The following is a 6,125-nucleotide window of genomic DNA, read 5'->3' as shown; positions in this document are numbered from 1 at the left end:
TTCTATGCTAAAAGGAAACATCGAATTTTGGTGGACTGCAATAAATGCTGCATATAGAAATAATGATAATCCTCATATGGGAGAAGTTCAAAAAAATATTTTATGATTAGTAGTAAAAAATCTTTTATGATTAGTATTTTCTTAAGTCAATTAGATTAGTAAAAGAGAATGAGTTCTTGACTTTGAGACAAAAAGATGACATGACAGTATTGAAATATACAAACAAATTTAATGAGTTAGGTTGATTTTGTTTCTAACTCATAAAGTTTAAAAGAAGCAAAGCAAATATATTTGAGCATGGCTTAAGATATAAAATTAGATCTCGCTTGTCCTCTTACCTTTTTAACAACTATAAGGATGTACTGGAACGAGCTTTAAAAGTTGAATTAGATACTAAAAGATCAGAACAAGAAATGGAGGATAAGAAGAGATCTAGACCAATAGGAACTCGGAGTGACCAACATGAAAACTTAGAGAACAACTCTAAGAAGAACAAGAGAAGAGACTTGTAGGTATTGCAGCAAAAATTATCATGAACCTTATCTTGAGAAGCTTGGAGCGTGTTATCAGTATGGCAAGTGGGACATTTGGCATGGAAATGTCCTAGTAAGAAAACAAATGACTCCAAAGTTGGAGGCTTAGTTGCATAAGGACAAAAAGAAAATGCACAAATATCTGCCTTGACTCTGCAGGACACTATGACAAGCAATAATATAGCGATGGGTACAGTTCCAATCAACTTAAAGAGATGCCTGTGTGATTATTGATTATAGGTCTTTGTTCTTTTATAGTTTATTATATCTTTGAATTATATTTTTTAGAAACTGGATGAGCCATTTCTATTATAAAGTTGTTCATGACGAACTTGTATATAAAAATAAAAAAAAATTGCATTACTCAAAAGATGAAGCTAGTTAATAGAAAATAATTCAGAATATGACATCTAGAAGTATGGCTTAGTTGAAAGTTGCATAGCGAAAGTATGGTGAAGATGATTTTGAAGACTAAGCATCCTTGTTTGAAGATGAAAGTATATCAAGTTTCGAGGATGAAACTCTTTTAAGGAGGATCCTAAATCTCAAAGTAGCCAAAGAAAAAAATGAAAGAACTCCTGATAGGAGTTTTCTCTTTGATGAATCTCTAGAAGAATGGGAGTCCTACGGTCATTGGGTCTCTAGAGCTCTCTGTAAATCAATCTCTCACCCTCTCTGAGGCCCTCCACTAGCGAAGATCGAGTCTCTTTCTCCCTCTTTCCTCCCATTGAAGTTGTGGCCTCCCTTGCTTGTGCCCATCAGAAAATGAAGCCAAGATGCCGCTGGAGCTTGAGGTAAGGCCCGACCCTTCTTCCTCTCCCTCTTTCGTTTCTCCTTATGGCCCCAAGCCTTGTCGTCGGCCACCGGCTTTACCGTCGGCCACCGGCTTTGCCAAAAATTCACACAAAAAATCTCCTATGTTCATGCTTTTCCCTATGATTTTTCTTGAGTGGGAGCCACAATACAACAGAACAGGGTATTAACGATGCAAAAAATTCATCGCTAATAATAGATTTTCGTCGGTAATAGTTATTAGCGATAAAATTATTGTCGCTAATATTTAGTCACAAATAATAACATTGTTGATAATTTTTTATGATGAAAAAAATTTTCGTTGCCAATAATGGATATTACCGACGAAAATTTTTTATTGTTAAATTTTTTTTTAAAAAAATTATTTACGATGAAAAATTTTAGTTATAAAAAAGAATAATTTTTGATGAAATATTATGTCACTAATAAAAAATAATTATTTACGATAAAATACTTTCATCATAATTAATTTAATAAAAATTTTTATAAAATTTAAATTTAAAAAAATATTAGCGACATAAATTCTCATCATAAATATGATAATTTTTGACGTAAATTTTTATTGCTAATAAATTATCGATTATTTATGTCAAAAAAAATTTTCGTTATAAATTTAATATAAAATTTTAATATTTTTAAACTTATAAAAATTATTTACGACCAAATTTTTTATCTTTTTTGGTGATCAATCTTTCATCGAAAATAATTCTAACATTAAAAATTTACACATATTTTTTTAAAAAATATTTTAATTTATATTTAAATAATTTTTTTTAAATTTAAAATAAAAATTAAAATAAAAAATTACACAATAAACCATAAATAAATTTATCATTTTATTATATTAAGTTAAATTATAAAAAATCTAAAATAAAAATAAAAACTACATAAAGAGACGTCAAGTGTCGGCATCTATAGAAGGAGAACAGACTGGAGAAGGAGAGCTCGAAAGAGCTAGGACCAGCCTGCTGCTGCCTCATCAGCTGCATTATCCGCTCCATTTGCACTATCCGCTCCATCATCTAGATCTGGAGCAGTTGGTACTCGTTGACGCATGCAGCCAACTCATCAGCTCGCTGTCGATCCTCAGTAGCCTGCTCTGCACCTCCACCAGCTAAGCATCGCAGCAGCATGGATGTCAGCTTTTGATGAGCATGAAGATAAGGGAGCACTAATCCCATGCCCTAGACCCCTAACATATAAAATCTCGTACCAAACATCTGTTCACAGATCTCGTCATTTGTGGGTGCGGTTGAGCTCTTAGGGGTAGGTTGGAATCTGATGCCTATCATACAATCTTAAAAATTAAAGTTATAACTATTTAATTTTATATTAAAAATCAAACTATGAATGAAAAAATAATTGAAAAAATTACAAAAGCTCTTAGCTCCCTTTCCGTTCACTCCCCTGACGTCCGTTGGTAGATTCACTGGTAGATATCGATCCTACAGGAAGCTCCCCATTCTCCTACCAACTTAAGAATAATTAATTAAAATTTTTTTAAATAGTTAGAGAGTTAAAATATACTAATTAAAATTACTTACCATCTGCTCCATATGACGAGCAAATGACCTTGAACCTCCACAATGCGATACCGGTCTGTCTCATCTGATTCATGACATTCTGGGCACATCGTCTCTGTATAGTTAGCAGTCAAATTAGTAGGTAACAAACTGAATTTAAGAATAAATAATTCAATCATTAAATTCTAAAAAAAATTTAGATGTGTAACCTGATATGCCGGATCCTCGTAATGCGACATATGAGAGCCCAATCATCATATGATGCTGTCATAGGCCACTGCCGGCTGCCTTCACCCCATGATCTTGCATCACATAGTACCAATGCTGATGGATGCGGTGGCGATACTCTAAAATGCAAATATAAATGAGCGTCCCATAGCTCGCCGCACGCGATCCTCCTCAAAATATAATATCAAATCACTCTGCCAATAATAAATATTAAAGAATACCTGCTAATTAAATATTCACAGTATAATTTATTTTACTTATAACTGGGTGTAAAAAATCTTTCTCTAGTCCGTACAATGTGACGCCAATCGAAAAGCATCACGGGGGCTTAGCTACGGTATATGATGCCCAACTCGATCTGCCATAGCTCGCACATCCCTAATGGGCTGGTGTAGCCGGATGGTATCTCAATACGGAGATACTGTCCAAGTTTTCATATCTCCCATGCTTTAGAGTGAGGTTCTTCATGGACCTCACCCTCGCCTCACCATCAGTGGAGACTAACGCGAACAACAATAAATAATCATTAGTATGATAGCTATCCAAATAAAAAAAATAAATTTTATTATAATAAAATATAATAATACTACCAGACCACCTCACTCGGACTCGCCTTACTGGGATCTGCTTGTGCAGGATTCTCTGGCACGGAGCTGGTGCGGCAGTGGAAATGGGTGAAAGCGCTCAGCTCAGGGTAGACTGCGAATGCGAACATCGTCGTTTGTCTTCTGATGCCATACTTGTAATTCTTGACATATAAATGAATATAATATTGAACAATAATAGTAAAAAATAATTATATTTTAATGAATAAATTATATGCATATCATTATTGTAAGAAAAGATGAACAAAAATATAAATCTACTCATCAATATTTATATCTTCCTTGATGTGTAGGTCCCCTTCAAATCATAATAATCGACTAATGTATCATCTTCTATTCATCATCATTTATGAACTGATCATGTCCTTTGACTCATCAAGATTAAATACAAATCAGCTTCAACTTCATTGGGCAGCAGATCAACCATATTCAAAGGAGCTGTTACAAGTTCTTCATCAACAAGAACTCGGCTAATGTTTGTTCTTCTTCTTGAAAGCTTCTCTTCATGTAATTAAATTTTCATTCATCTCAGTCGGGTTGGTATGTCATATACGCCTCTAAGTATTATTTTTGTACGATATGCCAATTACCTTGATACTTTAGATCTTTCAAATATATTACTTATTTCGCTTGAGTTGCTAATATATACGGCTCATTTTGGTACTATGTTCGTGCAAAATTTTTATTGATAAAGTGTGGATCGATGTAATACCGATCTTTTATTGTTAATATCCACCATTCACACTGAAATAAGAATACAGAATTACTAGATCCATATTCAGATCTATGATATCTATCAGTACATCATAATATTCAATCTCTTCTTCTCCTTTATATCCTATCGTAGCAATCCCACTATTCTGGTCCGTCATTGCATCTCAAGTTTTTTTGTATGAAATCTCATTCCTCCAATGATACAGAATGCGTAGAAGTTAACCCTTCGATCTAGGTCAATGCTAAATCGTACAACTCATCGATCACACCCTCTTCTTATTGAAATATTTATTTCATCTACACCATAACATAAAAAATTATGTTGGTTCAAATAATTATTTTATAATTATTAAAAATAATATATTACTAGTAATACTTTCAAGGTCACCAAACTATTTTATAAATTTTTTTCTATAATCGATCATCAGCATCCATATTATTCTCTCTGTATAGTATACTCTTGTGCTCACTGCACAAGTCATGATTTTTAATTTTATATCGATATGAAAAATTGCTTAGAATATTAAACAGTATGCTAAGATGGTACTTACTCAATGAAATCTTTAATTTTTTCATAATTATTTAAAATATAGAAGTGTACCTTAGATTGTTCATTCATGTGCAGAAATTCATATCTCCTTTCACCAATGGATCGAACCGTTTGTTTAAATATAGACAGTGTCGGTTCATTGTCACCCCATTTACAGTCTGCATTACGATCTGTATGATTGAATCTTATTTGATATCATCAAGATACATCGAGTAGAAGTGACACACTCCGTAGCTACGTATGGTTCCACTATAGATCCTTCAGGCCATGCTTTATTGCGCACATATTTTTTAGGGTACATAAAAATCTGCAAATAAAAATAAATTTAAATTTTAGAAATATATTAAATCTTATAACTGATATAACAAAGTACGTACAATTTCTTTACCTTTCAATAGGATACATCCACCGATAATATACCGGTCGACTAAAAAAGCTTCATTTGGAAGATGAATAGCCAGGTGACTATAACATCAAAAAATGATAGTAAAATTTTTTTTTCTAACTTACAAAGAATGAGCATGATATCCTTCTCAAATTTTTCAAGTAAGTTAATCTTTAATTTTTCACAATACAGTTCTCGAAAGAATACTTCCAACTCAATCAATATAGTTTGAACATCACCACCCAATAGCCACGCATGACCATAAGAAGCAAGCATTGCATCATCATATGGGATCATAATTTTTTATATCAGAGATATTATCGTAGTTGTTGCTAACACACCGTGATACGTTTGAAGCGTATGCGTTAGAAAACTTTACAGTTTCGAACCATCCATAGAAACTCTTCTTTTCCTCACCAAACAGCAAATAACATACAGGTAGCATAAAAAATCTATCACCTCGACGAACTAAATGCAATTTCGATCAGATTCTCATTTTCTGCAAATCAAGACGAGCTTTTTACTCTTTTATTTTTCTAAGATGTTCAATACTGTACTGATGATATTATCACAAATATTCTTCTCAATGTGCATTACATCCAAATTATGATTAAGTTGTAGCTCTTCCAATACGGTAATTCGAAAAAAATCTTCCAAATTATGAAATTCTTTCTAACCAAATAGTTAAAATAAAAGTCATCCGATTTCAAACCCCCATTCCCCTAATCAAATAATCTCGAAAATTAATCCCAAAAATATCTGAGTTCAAAAAAC

This window comes from Elaeis guineensis, chromosome 7, assembly GCF_000442705.2.
Source record: "Elaeis guineensis isolate ETL-2024a chromosome 7, EG11, whole genome shotgun sequence".
In the NCBI taxonomy this organism is placed as follows: Eukaryota; Viridiplantae; Streptophyta; class Magnoliopsida; order Arecales; family Arecaceae; genus Elaeis; species Elaeis guineensis.
Note: the sequence above shows the minus strand (reverse complement) of the source record.